This window comes from Choloepus didactylus, chromosome 26, assembly GCF_015220235.1.
Source record: "Choloepus didactylus isolate mChoDid1 chromosome 26, mChoDid1.pri, whole genome shotgun sequence".
NCBI lineage: Eukaryota > Metazoa > Chordata > Mammalia > Pilosa > Megalonychidae > Choloepus > Choloepus didactylus.
The window spans coordinates 16,873,296-16,891,346 of record NC_051332.1 but is presented as its reverse complement, the minus strand read 5'-3'; the positions used below and the strand labels follow the sequence as shown (position 1 = coordinate 16,891,346).

At 36.7% G+C, this 18,051-nt stretch overlaps 1 pseudogene; it reads left to right on the top strand.

Annotated features, from left to right (window-relative positions):
• The first annotated feature begins 201 nt into the window (after positions 1–201).
• LOC119520802 lies at positions 202–1,117 on the top strand (annotated as a pseudogene).
• Positions 1,118–18,051: the final 16,934 nt, after the last annotated feature.

The following is an 18,051-nucleotide window of genomic DNA, read 5'->3' as shown; positions in this document are numbered from 1 at the left end:
TTTGTAAAATGAGACATGATAAAAAAGAAAAAGTAGCATAATTCCATAAGTAAAGAATACTTAATATTCTGTGAGTCAACCCATTATTGTGGTAAATTGTATGCTATTGTGATCATACTATAAATTTTTTATCCCGATTAATTTTTTTTTATTTTCAGATTTTCAACTCATTTGTGCACAAAACATACTGAACTGAAATATATGGAAAGCCAAAGTAACATCTCAGAATTCATTCTTTTGGGACTTTCTTATGACCTGGACATACAGATATTTTGCTTTGTGCTCTTTTTATTCTGTTATGTTTCCATCTTGGTAGGAAACCTCCTGATCCTCATCTCCATTCTATGCAGCTCCCCTTTTCACCAACCCATGTACTATTTCCTCTGCCATTTATCCTCAATGGATATATGCTATAACTCTACTGTTATACCCAAATTGATTGATGACTTGTTAGGGGGGACAAAAATCATCTCATATTGTAATTGCATGTTACAAGTCTTTACCATGCACTTCTTTGGAAGTATTGAGATTTTCATTCTTACTGTCATGGCCTTTGATCTCTATGCTGCCATCTGCAAACCTCTGCACTACATGATTATCATGAACAGGACAATATGCCATCTTCTAGTCCTAGCTTCTTGGGCTGGAGGGACTGCCCATTCCTTTCCTCAATTGTCTATGAAAATCCAGTTGCCCTTTTGTGGTCTAAATGTAATTGATCACTTTTTCTGTGATATTTTCTCACTGCTAAAAGTTGCCTATACTGATACCTACATCACAGGTGTCCTTGTTGTTGTCAATTCAGGTATGGTTGCCTTAGTAACATTTGTTATCTTATTGCTTTCTTATATCATTATATTATTCAGTTTAAGAAATCATTAGCTGAGGGAATTCACAAAGCTCTCTCTATCTGTGGGTCTCATATCAGAGTGGCTGTCTTATTCTTGGGCCTTTAATCTTTGGTTACCTCAGACCAGCTAACACTTACCCTGAGGATAAAATATTTGTGCTGTTTTACACAATCATTGCCCCCATGTTCAATCCCTTAATCTATACTCTGAGAAATACAGAGATGAAAAATGCCATCAGAAAGATTTGGTGTCAAATGCTATTTTAAATGGAAGCACACAATAAATGTGTAATCAAAGGCTGGAATCTACCACAGAGATAGTTTTTATTCTTTTAGTACAATTAGATATGAATTATTCTCTTGCTATTATGAGTGCAATGGATGATGTTACTAGGCTTAGAGATTTCCTGTAATTACAAATCAAATATTAATTTTAACACACAAAAATGATTTGGAAACATAATTGATTTTGTGGGGTAGTGAGATGGTGTTGTAAAAAAGGCATCTGGGTCAAAATAATTTAAGGCAATAATATACTGAGGAGGGAATTTTAATGAAAACATTTTACTGATAATTTTATTTAAAAGTTCAGGCTTCCAAGAAGACCACATGGTGACACTTTGACACACTCTTTTTAATGGAGAAATTAAATCTATAATTTAAGAAATTTATATTTTAATAATTTTTAATTTATATTTGGTTTTCATCCTCTAGTGGAATTCCAAATTGAGTAATAAGGAAACCAGTAAACACTTTATCTGACATAAAGTGTTTTCATGGAGTAAACTGTACTAAATTCCCACTAAAAATAATAAATAAGATTGAAAATCAACAATTCAGAATGCTGATTTCAAAATTACTTGTGTCTCCCCTATTGACAAGAATTGAAAATTATGTCTCACATAGCTTAGGGAACTGAATTATATAATGTGTTTACACACCCCTACCTACCAAAAATTGGCAAGTAATTGTCAGTCATTGGTTCCAGAAACAAAGACATTTCATATTAACTTGAAAAACGTCAGCTTTTTTTTTAAAAAATAAAAGTTGTGATCTAAAAACAGAAACCTGTGGGCAGAATGCATTATGATACAATAAATAAAGCAAATAGATGTCTACCCTGTAGATGAGACTTCAGGGAAAGATTTCCTGAAGAAACCAAAAGAAAATTTGACAGCATACCATTCCTAAAAATAATATCTCTTAGGTCACAGAACATGTAGTCATAAGAGAGAAGGGCATCATCGTAGCTTGAAACTGTTATGTACCCCAGAAAAGACCAAGTTCTTTTAATCCATTCCTGTGGGTGCAAATCTATTGTAGGTGGGACATTTTGATTAGGTTATTTCAATTGAGATGTGACCCAATTAATTCAAAATGGGTCTTAAACTCCTTACTTGATTCTTTTGTAAGTGGATAAAGGACCAACAGTAAAAGCCCAAAGAGCTAAGAGAAGCTCCAGAGAATTTGTGGGGCAAGGACATGCCCACAGAAGCTGAGAGAGGAAACCACTGAAGCCAGAAGCTGAAAGCTATGCAACTGGGAGAGAAGGATCATCCATGTGCTTTCCCATGTGACAGAGTTGTCCCAGATGCCAGCACCCTTTCTTCAGAGAAGATATAGTCCTTCTAACCTATTCCTAGTGTATTGTGATCTGGAAGCTTTAGCAAACCAAAACTGGCATAGATAAAAGGATGAAATGAAAAGGAAATTAATTAAATACAGAAAGTGTTTCAGAATATGTACATGCAGTACAAGAGTTGCACTCATTCTTGAGGTATTGCACAAAGAAGGATAAATGATCAGAAAAAATAATGATGGGGATAAAATTAAATAGAGCTCTTATACTAGAAAGGAGCTAGGCAAATTTTTATTTTGTCATGTTACTAATAAAGCAGAAAAACTATTGCCAGATTTAACTTCTCTTTGGAAAAACCATCAGAAGAAAATATGGCAGTATCTAAAGTTTTGAGGAAAGGTTTGGATCATGAGACATTTTATTACCAGACTACTTGTATTTCATTATTTAGGAAAGAGAAAAATAAAACTATTACATTTAATAAACTCTGTTGTAACAACATGTAGCTTCATTAAAAATTATTTTCTAACAAGTATTCAAATGTTCCAACTGCTCTCTTTATTTGAGTGCATAACCTTTCTCATATGTGCATATGTTTCCTCTGTGACTGACAATTAGGTATTGATGATGAAATAAGTGATGTCTTGAAGGACAACACTTAAACATATATCCCCAAGTAGAAATCAAGACAGGAATAAAATCTAGCAAACTATCATTCTCCTATAACATCCTTTTAGTTATTTATTTTCTATATCAAAGAAACACCACTTTCCAAATTAATCCTGACCTCCACATTTTATAAAGCTCACAAACCAATCTCATTCTTTGCCTTGGTTCCCATTTTTCCATAGTTTTCTCCCTGTCCAAGAACTTATCATTTATCAAAGAATGTTTGCATGACTTCCACACAGCACATTCCAGATTGAGTTTCTCCTGCCCACTGCCACTGGGGGATCCAGGAAAAGCCACATTGGCAGGAATGTTTGTCTTTAATGATGTTTTAATTCTATTCCAAAGGATATTACCTCTGACTAGTTAGTTATTCATAGTTATGTTTGATTTGGTTTAATGTATCATTTATCCAAAGAATATATGGATTATTTAAAAAAAGAAAAGAGTCTATGTGTATGCTTGGACTTTTCCTGAGTGTGTCTGAGTGTGGATGGCATGGTGGGCTAGCATTTCTTGATGAGGGGTCAGAGGGAAGATCCCTGACATCAAAGAGAATGCTGTTCAGAAGATGTTTGGTGTCTGAACCTGAAATGGATGTGAAATCTCACTTTAAGTCCCAGGGTAATTTATTTTTCCCTCTTTGAGATTAATTTGCTTATCATCTGTTTGAAATCAATTTTAAGAAAGTGTAGACATACTAGAAGTATGTCCATATGCTCATGAAACTCATTTTCCCTGCTAAGACCACATATGAACTTCTAACTACTTCTTATTGATGAGGCATTGCTGATAGTCTTGCAAATTTATAGTACTGCAAATAAATACCCAAAATAGAATAGTTGGATCATGATTTATGATAGATTTAGTAGATGTCCTTAAAGAGTACTTCAATGTATTTTTGCAATATTGAACTATTAACAGCAACATGTAAGAATTCCTTCATATTAGAAACTTGCATTTTTCTATCTTTTGACTGATCATGCTAAAGATTTCTGAATTTTATTAGCCCTTTCCTTGAAAGAATTTTAACTGTTGATATTCTATATTTAGAACTGTTAGTTATGTCATTGAATACTTTCCTTAGTTTTGTTATATTTTTGTAAGTTGTTTGAATTTAATTTGTTTTTATTTTCATACATCTTGATACACAAGACATTTAGATCACTGATTTCCAAACATTTTATTTCTTAATGACAGAAGTACTGTCATTACACATTGTACAGATTTAAAAGGAATATAAGGGTATATTATAAACACATTAAGTCCAATAAATTAAAAAAAAAACAGATTTGGAGAATTGCTTAATGATATAAACTTCAAAGCACATTAAAAATAAGTAGTAGATAATTTCAATAGTCCTATATCTCTTAAAGAAATTAACTGTGTTTTTTTGAAATATTCCCACAAGGAAGTTCCAAGTCCATGTAGCTACATTCTAAATTCTATCAAACATTAGAGCAGAAATAATACCAATTCTATACAAACAGTTCCAGCAAAAGGAACAGAAGCAAATATACCTTAACTCATTCTTTTAGGCCAACATTTCTCTGATACTCATAAAATTTAATGGCTTTTCTTTACATCAGTTAAGATTTACTTCTTAGACAATGATAACCCCAGTAAAAACAGACAGCTTTACTTCTCCCACACAATCTGGATGATACTTTTTAAAAAACAAGTGACATTAGAAGGTTTTGGAAATATGAGATCAATATACAAAAACTGATTGTAAAGGTTTTACTTTTAGCAAATTATCAGAAATTGATTTTTAAATGCTACTATAAAAGCATCACAAAACAATACTTTAATATTAATATTTAATAGAAATTATTTAAATATGGCAAAAAATGTGCAAAGCATCTATACTGAGAACTATACGACTTTGGAAAGGAAAATTAAAGAATGCCATAATAATTGGAGCAACACTGTATATTCAAAATGAGGTGATTCAACACTTTAAAAATACCTTTGCACAACCCAAAAAATAATCTGTAGATTCCATGCTATTCTCTCAAAGAAATCCAAACTGGCTTTCCTTTTAGAATGTTAAAATCTAATTCCAAATTTTTATGGAAATATAATGCATCTAGATTAGCCTATACAAATTTATGAAATAATAAATTTGGAGAAATTACACTTACACTTCCTGATTTCAAGGCATATTATAAAGCTATGGTAATCAAAACAGTGTGTAATTTGATATAGACAGTCAGAACAATTGAACAGTTTAGAAAATCCAGAATTAGATCCATGCATACATGGTCAACAAAATCTGAAAAAGGACTGTAGGCAATTCTTTGGAAAAAGGAATGTTTTCAGCAAATGTTGATGGAACAATTGGACATGCATACACAGAAAATAAACCTTGACCTGTATCTCACACATTATAAATACATTAATTAAAAATGCATCATAGATGTCTACACAAAATAAAAATATACAAAATACTTAGAATGAGACATAGAAGAAAATCTTTGCATCCTTGGATTGGGCAAAGAGTTGTTAGATAACACAACTTTTTCTTTTTTTTAAATGTAATTTTATTGAGATATAATCAGATAACGTGCAATCATTCAAAGTTTACAATCAGTTGTTAACAGTATTATAGTATAGTTGTGCTTTCATCACCACAATCAAACTCTGAACATTTTCAATATTCAGAAAAATAAAATTAAAATTAAAATAAAAAAGAACATCCAAAACATCCCATTCCCCACTTCCCCCATTGTTCATTTACTTTTTAGTTCAGTTTAATAGAGATATATTGACACACCATACAGTCATCCACAGTGTACAATCAATTATTCACAGCATCATCATACAGTTTTTGTTCATCACCAGAATCAAGTTTTGAAACTTTTCCTTACTCAAAACAAAAATAAAATAAAAAAAGAACACCTAAATCTTCCTATCCCCTCCATCCCATGCTATTCTTCATCTAATTTTTGTCCCCATTTTTCCACACATCTGCCTATACACTGGATAAAGGGAGTGTGAGCCACAATGTTTTCACAGTCATGCAGTCACACTATGCAGTCTAGATAGTTATACAATCATTTTCAAGAATCAAGGTCACTTGGTTGCAGTTTGACAGCTTCAGGTATTTCTCTCTAGCCATTCCAACATCCTAAAGACTAAAAGGTGATATCTGTATAGCACATAGGAATACCCTCCAGAGTGACCTCTCAACTCCATTTGAAATCTCTCAACAACTGGAACCCTACTTTGCTTAATCTCTCCTTCTCCCTTTTGGTCAAGTAGATCCTCTCAATACCACAGTGTTGGTTCCAGACTCATCTCCAGGAATCATTTCTCACATTGCCAGGGGGATTCACACCCCTAGGAGTCAAGTCCCACATAGAGGGGAGGGTAGTGAGTTCACTTGCTGAGTGAACTTAGAGAGAGATTGGGCCACATCTGAGCAACAAAGAGGCTCTCTGGGAAGGGGTACCCCTAGGCACAATTGTAAGTGGGCTTAGCCTCTCCCTTGCAGCAACTAGCCTCACAGGGGAAGGCCCCCAGATCAAGGGCTCAGCCTACTACATTGGCAGTCTTCAGTGTTTGTGGGAAAATCAGCAATAGCCCAGGTAGGGAAGTCCAACACTTCTGCATTTCTCCTACAGCTTCTGGGGTGGGGGTGGCCAGGGGAGAGGCCTGAAAACACACTTATACTCTCTGCCCATATCACTCTGGAATGTGTCAGGGTTTCACGCAAGTCTATAAACTAACCAAATCCCACTTCCCATTCACCATTTCCTGCACCTATGGTATTCAAACAAACTGCTCATACAAGTTAGATTATCTAGTGTGTTACACAAAAGTTAAACCCTGCACCAGATAAACATATCCTCCCTTGGCCTCACACATAAGTTGTAGTATGAAAACCCAATCAGTATCATCCTTTACCCTTGGGCCTGATTTGCCTTAGTCCTAAACCGATCTTCTTCATTTATATCTCTAATTAAAGAGATAAGACACCTTTTGAAACCATTGCTATCCAGCTCATTTTCAGGGACACCTCCCTTGCCCACTTTCAGAGAACTCTTCCCTTAATTGCTTGCAATAATTTCCACATCTTCTTTCTTAGAAAACCCACCTCCCTATATTTAATAATGAGAGACTTGCTTCACTTACAGATAAGTTCCCATTTTCTTTTTCCCCTACAGAATCAGCTAAGACCAGTCTTAGCCACTGGGGCATGCTCAGATAGAAGAAACCCTGATCTAATATTACCTATATTTAATTATAATAGTAAAAATTATGCCCACCCATCATATTAAGCTGCCAATTTTGAACATGCAATGTATGCACTAACATGATTTGTAACAGTACATGTTCCCCTTAACCCTCTCTCCTGACCTGCATCCTCTCACCCCATCCTCTCTCATTTCCCTAAGCCTACTCCCTGAAAACTACACAAAAAATCCCAAGCCTCTTTAGCTCAGGGAGACAGATTTGGGCTTGGTCCTGTCTCCTTGCTTGGTTGCCTCACACTAAACTCTTTCTTTTCTCAAAATCCTGGTGTCACAACATAGAATTCTGTGCATACTGGGCAACAAGTCCACTTGGACAGTAACAATCTGACAACCACTTAGGGACCATAAAGGTCTTAGGACCCCATGCCTGATAACCTGTAGCTCCAGTGGGATGGAGTTTTCTAGTTGCCAACTCTGAGTGGCTGCCTAGACTGATTAGTCTAGAGGCTCACAATTGGGACTCTCCCCTATTCATACCATCATCATAGACCCCACAGTTCAGTTTCATTTTGAGAGGAAAAATGGTGTCATGAACACACACACGCACATACACACACATATATGAGAACAGATATGTATACAGATATATAGCTCTCTATATATCTTTAAAAATTTAATTTGTAGTTTCAAATCTTCCTAACCAAAAAACCCCATCTGTATAGCTTCACCCATGAATTACACTAAATATTAAAGAAGAAATAATGTCAATTCTACACAAATACTTCCAGACAAAGATCAGAAAATAATACATCTGAACTCACTGTATTAGGTCAAAATTTCTCTGATATTTATTAAATATTGTATCCTTTCCTTACAGTTTAGGATTTTCTATAGAGAATCATATCACCTATAAAAACAGACAGGGTTTTATTTCTTCCTATCCAATCAGGATTGCTTTTTTTTTTTTTTTAATATAAGGAACTGCAGCAGAGATTTGGACAGAAGACCAATATAAAAAAGTATAATTTTTACACTAGCAATTTTTACAAAATCAGAAATTGAATTTTTAAATGTCATTCATTAAGACATAAAAATATGAAACACTTAAAGATAAATGCAATAAAATACATGCACCACAAATATTCTTAAAAACTACAGAACATTGGCAAGAGAAATTAAAGAACATCTTAATATATAGAGTGAAACTGTGTTCAAAAATCAAAAGCATCAACCATTTTGAGATGGTAACCCTCCCTCCAAATTAATCCCTAGATTCAGTGCAATCACTCCAAAATCTGAGTAGATTTTTTTTCAAAAATTTAAACATAATTCAAATATTAATATGGAAATGCAGAAGGCTTCTGCCAACGCGCGGTAGTGGAGACGCTTGGAGGTTCCAGAGGCTGAGGCGGTTTCTTTCTGAGTTTCTTCCTGGCCTCAGGTCCCGGGCTGACGTTGGGCCCGACTTTAGCGGCTGGTGTTGCTGAAGAACCCTGATTCCCGGCGGGGAGCTCCCGGAATTCTCACGCTTTGGAAGAGGGTGGTGGAAGAAAAGTCGCAGCTGAGACACGCCGAAGAGACCCTGGAACTTTACTCCTCCAGGAAAGTAGGTAAAAAGCCAGGAACTGCGTGGACTGGACACCACAGAGCAATCTGTCTTTGGGCATAATTCATACAACACTCATGAAAACGTGGAACTGCTGAGATCAGCGAAATCTGTAAGTTTTTGCGGCCAGGGGACCCGCGCCCCTCCCTGCCAGGCTCAGTCCCGGGGGAGGAGGGGCTGTCAGCTCCAGGAAGGAGAAGGGAGAATTGCAGTGGCTGCTCTTATGGTAAACTCATTCTACTGATTCAAACTCCAACCATAGATAGACTGAGACCAGACACCAGAGACTCTGAGAGCAGCCAGCCCACCAGAGAGGAGACAGGCATAGAAAAAAAACAACACGAAAAACTCCAAAATAAAAGCAGAGGATTTTTGGAGTTCTGCTGAACACAGAAAGGGAAAGGGCGGAGATCAGGCCTTGAGGCGCATATGCAAATCCCGAAGCAAGGCTGATCTCTCTGCCCTGTGCACCTTTCCTTAATGGCCCTGGTTGCTTTGTCTATTAGCATTTCAATAACCCATTAGATCTCTGAGGAGGGCCGTTTTTTTTTTTTTTTTTTTTTAAATCCTTTTTGCTTTTTCTAAAACAATTACTCTAAGAAGCTCAATACAGAAAGCTTCAAAGAATTGAAATTTGGGCACGTCAAGTCAAGAGCAGAACTAAGAGAGCTCTGAGACAAAAGGCAATAATCCAGTGGCTGAGAAAATTCACTAAACAACACAACTTCCCAGAAAAGGGGGTGTCCGCTCACAGCCACCATCCTGGTGGACAGGAAACACTCCTGCCCATCGCCAGCCCCATAGCCCAGAGCTGCCCCAGACAACCCAGTGTGACGGAAGTGCTTCAAATAACAGGCACACACCACAAAACTGGGCGTGGACATTAGCCTTCCCTGCAACCTCAGCTGAATGTCCCAGAGCTGGGAAGGGGGAGCAGTGTGAATTAACAGAGCCCCATTCAGCCATCATTTGAGCAGACTGGGAGCCTCCCAACACAGCCCAGCAGCCCAGAACTGCCCTGGGGGGACGGCACTCACCTGTGACATAGCACAGTCATCCCTCAACAGAGGACCCGGGGTGCACAGCCTGGAAGAGGGGCACACTTGCAAGTCTCAGGAGCCATACGCCAATACCAAAGACTTGTGGGTCAGTGGCAGAGACAAACAGTAGCAGGACTGAACTGAAGGATTAGACTATTGCAGTAGCTTTAAAACTCTAGGATCATCAGGGAGATTTGACTGTTAGGGCCACCCCCCCTCCCTGACTGCCCAGAAACATGCCCCACATACAGGGCAGGCAACACCAACTACACACGCAAGCTTGGTACACCAATTGGGCCCCACAAGACTCACTCCCCCACTCACCAAAAAGGCTAAGCAGGGGAGATCTGGCTTGTGGAGAACAGGTGGCTCGTGGACGCCACCTGCTGGTTAGTTAGAGAAAGTGTACTCCACGAAGCTGTAGATCTGATAAATTAGAGATAAGGACTTCAACCGGTCTACAAACCCTAAAAGAACCCTATCAAGTTCAGCAAATGCCACGAGGCCAAAAACAACAGAAAATTATAAAGCATATGAAAAAACCAGACGATATGGATAACCCAAGCCCAAGCACCCAAATCAAAAGACCAGAAGAGACACAACTAGAGCAGCTACTCAAAGAACTAAAGATGAACAATGAGACCATAGTACGGGATATGAAGGAAATCAAGAAGACCCTAGAAGAGCATAAAGAAGACATTGCAAGACTAAATAAAAAAATGGATGATCTTATGGAAATTAAAGAAACTGTTGACCAAATTAAAAAGATTCTGGACACTCATAGTACAAGACTAGAGGAAGTTGAACAATGAATCAGTGACCTGGAAGATGACAGAATGGAAAATGAAAGCATAAAAGAAAGAATGGGGAAAAAAATTGAAAAACTCGAAATGGACCTCAGGGATATGATAGATAATATGAAACGTCCGAATATAAGACTCATTGGTGTCCCAGAAGGGGAAGAAAAGGGTAAAGGTCTACGAAGAGTATTCAAAGAAATTGTTGGGGAAAACTTCCCAAATCTTCTAAACAACATAAATACACAAATCATAAATGCTCAGCGAACTCCAAATAGAATAAATCCAAAAAAAACCCACTCCGAGACATATACTGATCACACTGTCAAACATAGAAGAGAAGGAGCAAGTTCTGAAAGCAGCAAGAGAAAAGCAATTCACCACATACAAAGGAAACAGCATAAGACAAAGTAGTGACTACTCAGCAGCCACCATGGAGGCGAGAAGGCAGTGGCACGATATATTTAAAATTCTGAGTGAGAGGAATTTCCAGCCAAGAATACTTTATCCAGCAAAGCTCTCCTTCAAATTTGAGGGAGAGCTTAAATTTTTCACAGACAAACAAATGCTGAGAGAATTTGCTAACAAGAGACCTGCCCTACTGGAGATACTAAAGGGAGCCCTACAGACAGAGAAACAAAGACAGGACAGAGAGACTTGGAGAAAGGTTCAGTACTAAAGAGATTCGGTATGGGTACAATAAAGGATATTAATAGAGAGAGGGAAAAATATGGCAAACATAATCCAAAGGATAAGATGGCCGATTCAAGAAATGCCTTCACGGTTTTAATGTTGAATGTAAATGGATTAAACTCCCCAATTAAAAGATATAGATTCGCAGAATGGATCAAAAAAAATGAACCATCAATATGTTGCATACAAGAGACTCATCTTAGACACAGGGACACAAAGAAACTGAAAGTGAAAGGATGGAAAAAAATATTTCATGCAAGCTACAGCCAAAAGAAAGCAGGTGTAGCAATATTAATCTGAGATAAAATAGACTTCAAATGCAGGGATGTTTTGAGAGACAAAGAAGGCCACTACATACTAATAAAAGGGGCAATTCAGCAAGAAGAAATAACAATCGTAAATGTCTATGCACCCAATCAAGGTGCCACAAAATACATGAGAGAAACATTGGCAAAACTAAAGGAAGCAATTGATGTTTCCACAATAATTGTGGGAGACTTCAACACATCACTCTCTCCTATAGATAGATCAACCAGACAGAAGACCAATAAGGAAATTGAAAACCTAAACAATCTGATAAATGAATTAGATTTAACAGACATCTACAGGACATTACATCCCAAATCACCAGGATACACATACTTTTCTAGTGCTCACGGAACTTTCTCCAGAATAGATCATATGCTGGGACATAAAACAAGCCTCAATAAATTTAAAAAGATTGAAATTATTCAAAGCACATTCTCTGACCACAATGGAATACAATTAGAAGTCAATAACCATCAGAGACTTAGAAAATTCACAAATACCTGGAGGTTAAACAACACACTCCTAAACAATCAGTGCGTTAAAGAAGAAATAGCAAGAGAAATTGCTAAATATATAGAGACAAATGAAAATGAGAACACAACATACCAAAACCTATGGGATGCAGCAAAAGCAGTGCTAAGGGGGAAATTTATAGCACTAAACGCATATATTAAAAAGGAAGAAAGAGCCAAAATCAAAGAACTAATGGATCAACTAAACAAGCTAGAAAATGAACAGCAAACCAATCCTAAACCAACTACAAGAAAAGAAATAACAAGGATTAAAGCAGAAATAAATGACATAGAGAACAAAAAAACAATAGAAAGGATAAATATCACCAAAAGTTGGTTCTTTGAGAAGATCAACAAGATTGACAAGCCCCTAGCTAGACTGACAAAATCAAAAAGAGAGAAGACCCATATAAACAAAATAATGAATGAAAAAGGTGACATAACTGCAGATCCTGAAGAAATTAAAAAAATTATAAGAGGATATTCTGAACAACTGTATGGCAACAAACTGGATAATGTAGAAGAAATGGACAATTTCCTGGAAACATATGAACAACCTAGACTGACCAGAGAAGAAATAGAAGACCTCAACCAACCCATCACAAGCAAAGAGATCCAATCAGTCATCAAAAATCTTCCCACAAATAAATGCCCAGGGCCAGATGGCTTCACAGGGGAATTCTACCAAACTTTCCAGAAAGAACTGACACCAATCTTACTCAAACTCTTTCAAAACATTGAAAAAAATGGAACACTACCTAACTCATTTTATGAAGCTAACATCAATCTAATACCAAAACCAGGCAAAGATGCTACAAAAAAGGAAAACTACCGGCCAATCTCCCTAATGAATATAGATGCAAAAATCCTCAACAATATGCTTGCAAATCGAATCCAAAGACACATTAAAAAAATCATACACCATGACCAAGTGGGGTTCATTCCAGGCATGCAAGGATGGTTCAACATAAGAAAAACAATCAATGTATTACAACACATTAAAAACTCGAAAGGGAAAAATCAATTGATCATCTCAATAGATGCTGAAAAAGCATTTGACAAAATCCAACATCCCTTTTTGATAAAAACACTTCAAAAGGTAGGAATTGAAGGAAACTTCCTCAACATGATAAAGAGCATATATGAAAAACCCACAGCCAGCATAGTACTCAATGGTGAGAGACTGAAAGCCTTCCCTCTAAGATCAGGAACAAGACAAGGATGCCCGCTGTCACCACTGTTATTCAACATTGTGCTGGAAGTGCTAGCCAGGGCAATCCGGCAAGACAAAGAAATAAAAGGCATCCAAATTGGAAAAGAAGAAGTAAAACTGTCATTGTTTGCAGATGATATGATCTTATATCTAGAAAACCCTGAGAAATCAACGATACACCTACTAGAGCTAATAAACAAATTTAGCAAAGTAGCGGGATACAAGATTAATGCACATAAGTCAGTAATGTTTCTATATGCTAGAAATGAACAAACTGAAGAGACACTCAAGAAAAAGATACCATTTTCAATAGCAACTAAAAAAATCAAGTACCTAGGAATAAACTTAACCAAAGATGTAAAAGACCTATACAAAGAAAACTACATAACTCTACTAAAAGAAATAGAAGGGGACCTTAAAAGATGGAAAAATATTCCATGTTCATGGATAGGAAGGCTAAATGTCATTAAGATGTCAATTCTACCCAAACTCATCTACAGATTCAATGCAATTCCAATCAAATTCCAACAACCTACTTTGCAGACTTGGAAAAGCTAGTTATCAAATTTATTTGGAAAGGGAAGATGCCTCGAATTGCTAAAGACACTCTAAAAAAGAAAAACGAAGTGGGAGGACTTACACTCCCTGACTTTGAAGCTTATTATAAAGCCACAGTTGCCAAAACAGCATGGTACTGGCACAAAGATAGACATATAGATCAATGGAATCGAATTGAGAATTCAGAGATAGACCCTCAGATCTATGGCCGACTGATCTTTGATAAGGCCCCTAAAGTCACTGAACTGAGCCATAATGGTCTTTTCAACAAATGGGGCTGGGAGAGTTGGATATCCATATCCAAAAGAATGAAAGAGGACCCCTACCTCACCCCCTACACAAAAATTAACTCAAAATGGACCAAAGATCTCAATATAAAAGAAAGTACCATAAAACTCCTAGAAGATAATGTAGGAAAACATCTTCAAGACCTTGTATTAGTAGGCCACTTCCTAGACTTTACACCCAAAGCACAAGCAACAAAAGAGAAAATAGATAAATGGGAACTCCTCAAGCTTAGAAGTTTCTGCACCTCAAAGGAATTTCTCAAAAAGGTAAAGAGGCAGCCAACTCAATGGGAAAAAATTTTTGGAAACCATGTATCTGACAAAAGACTGATATCTTGCATATACAAAGAAATCCTACAACTCAATGACAATAGTACAGACAGCCCAATTATAAAATGGGCAAAAGATATGAAAAGACAGTTCTCTGAAGAGGAAATACAAATGGCCAAGAAACACATGAAAAAATGTTCAGCTTCACTAGCTATTAGAGAGATGCAAATTAAGACCACAATGAGATACCATCTAACACCGGTTAGAATGGCTGCCATTAAACAAACAGGAAACTACAAATGCTGGAGGGGATGTGGAGAAATTGGAACTCTTATTCATTGTTGGTGGGACTGTATAATGGTTCAGCCACTCTGGATGTCAGTCTGGCAGTTCCTTAGAAAACTAGATATAGAGCTACCATTCGATCCAGCGATTGCACTTCTCGGTATATACCCGGAAGATCGGAAAGCAGTGACACGAACAGATCTCTGCACGCCAATGTTCATAGCAGCATTATTCACAATTGCCAAGAGATGGAAACAACCCAAATGTCCTTCAACAGATGAGTGGATAAATAAAATGTGGTATATGCACACGATGGAATACTACGCGGCAGTAAGAAGGAACGATCTGGTGAAACTTATGACAACATGGATGAACCTTGAAGACATAATGCTGAGCGAAATAAGCCAGGCACAAAAAGAGAAATATTATCTGCTACCACTAATGTGAACTTTGAAAAATGTAAAACAAATGGTTTATAATGTAGAATGTAGGGGAACTAGCAGTAGAGAGCAATTAAGGAAGGGGGAACAATAATCCAAGAAGAACAGATAAGCTATTTAACGTTCTGGGGATGCCCAGAAATGACTATGGTCTGTTAATTTCTGATGGATGTAGTAGGAACAAGTTCACTGAAATGTTGCTATATTATGTAACTTTCTTGGGGTAAAGTAGGAACACGTTGGAAGTTAAGCAGTTATCTTAGGTTAGTTGTCTTTTTCTTACTCCCTTGCTATGGTCTCTTTGAAATGTTTTTTTATTGTATGTTTGTTTTCTTTTTAACTTTTTTTTTCATACAGTTGATTTGAAAAAAGAAGGGAAAGTTAAAAAAAAAAAAAGAAAAGAAAAAAGACAAACAAGAAAAAAAAAAAAAAAAAAGATGTAGTGCCCCCTTGAGGAGCCTGTGGAGAATGCAGGGGTATTCGCCTACCCCACCTCCATGGTTGCTAACATGACCACAGACATAGGGGACTGGTGGTTTGATGGGTTGAGCCCTCTACCATAAGTTTTACCCTTGGGAAGACGGCTGCTGCAAAGGAGAGGCTAGGCCTCCCTGTATTTGTGCCTAAGAGTCTCCTCCTGAATGCCTCTTTGTTACTCAGATGTGGCCCTCTCTCTCTGGCTAAGCCAACTTGAAAGGTGAAATCACTGCCCTCCCCCCTACGTGGGATCAGACACCCAGGGAAGTGAATCTCCCTGGCAACGTGGAATATGACTCCCGGGGAGGAATGTAGACCCGGCATCGTGGGATGGAGAACATCTTCTTGACCAAAAGGGAGATGTGAAAGGAAATGAAATAAGCTTCAGTGGCAGAGAGATTCCAAAACGAGCCGAGAGATCACTCTGGTGGGCACTCTTGCACACACTTTAGACAACCTTTTTTAGATTCTAAAGAATTGGGGTAGCTGGTGGTGGATACCTGAAACTATTAAACTACAACCCAGAACCCATGAATCTCGAAGACAGTTGTATAAAAATGTAGCTTATGAGGGGTGACAGTGGGATTGGGAACGCCATAAGGACCAAACTCCACTTTGTCTAGTTTATGGATGGATGTGTAGAAAAGTAGGGGAAGCAAACAAACAGACAAAGGTACCTAGTGTTCTTTTTTACTTCAATTGCTCTTTTTCACTCTAATTATTATTCTTGTTATTTTTGTGTGTGTGCTAATGAAGGTGTCAGGGATTGATTTAGGTGATGAATGTACAACTATGTAATGGTACTGTAAACAATCGAAAGTACAATTTGTTTTGTATGACTGCGTGGTATGTGAATATATCTCAATAAAATGATGATTAAAAAAAAAAATATGGAAATGCAAAGGACCTAGATCAGCCCACACAAATTTATAAAAGAACTAATTTGGTGAAATTATACTGTCTGATTTCAAGGTGTGTTATAAAGCTACATTAGTCAAATCAGTGTGGTATTTTAATAAAGATGAACAATTAGATAAATGGTAGAACCTGGAAAGTCCAGAATTACATACAAAGTGATGTAGGCAATTCAATGCAGAAAGAATAGTCTTTTCAACAAATGGTTTTGGAACAATTGGACATCCAAATGCACAGAAAATGTTGATACTTCACACCTTATACAAAAATTCATTGAAAAAGGATCATAGATTTTCATGCAAAATAAAAATAAATTATTTAGAATAAAACATAGGGAAAAATCTCCATGGCCCTGGAATAACACAGAGTTGTTAGCTATGATATGAATTTCTGTTCCTTAAATAAATAAAATAAAATGGTAAATTAGACTTCATCAAAATGAAAACTTTTGCTCTAAGAGTGAGATTGTTAATATATTGAATGAACAAGTTACACTCAAAAAGAAAATATTTAAAACTCATATAGTTATTTAAAAACCACTATTCAGAGTACAAAATCCTCCCAAAGAACAAAATGAACAACCCAATAAAAAATGAACAAATACTTTATCAAGTATGATGCACACATTGACAAAAAGTATATGAGCAAAAATGCTAGATACCATTAATTATTAGATGAATGCAAATGAATCTCACAATGGTATTGTTACATATTCACTAGAATGGTTAAACTTACAGACTGACCATATCAAGTGTTGGTGTGTATGTAGAGCAACCAAACTCTCATATATTGCTAGTGGGCATGTAAAATGGCAAAACCACTCTTGAAAAACTTTTGGAAATTTCTTTAAAACATTAAATCAATACTTATGGTATGACCAGACATTCCACTGTTGTGCATATACCCAAAAGAATGAAAGCATTTTTCCATATAAAGATTTGTGCATGAATGATTAGAGCAGCTTTATTAGTAATAGCCAAAATATGGACACAAGAAAATGTCCATCATTCATTGGGGAATGGGTAAAAAAATGTGGAGTTTTCATATGTTAGAATATTCCTCAGAACAAAAAGAAGTATTGATATATGCAAAGTATAAATGAACCTCAGAATATATAATTTGAGTGGAAGGATACTTGTCCCTCCCCCATGTAGTAGTTCATACTTTATGCTTCCATTTTACAAAATTCTAGAAAATTAAAATTAATCCATACTACCAAAAAGCAGACCAGGATTTTCTTGGGCATTGGCAGAGGGGCAGTATTGGGAATCACATCCCTTAAAAAAGGCATTTTCAGATACCAACCCCAGGTCCTGTGGGTGTGAACCCATTTATAAATAGGAACTTTGAAG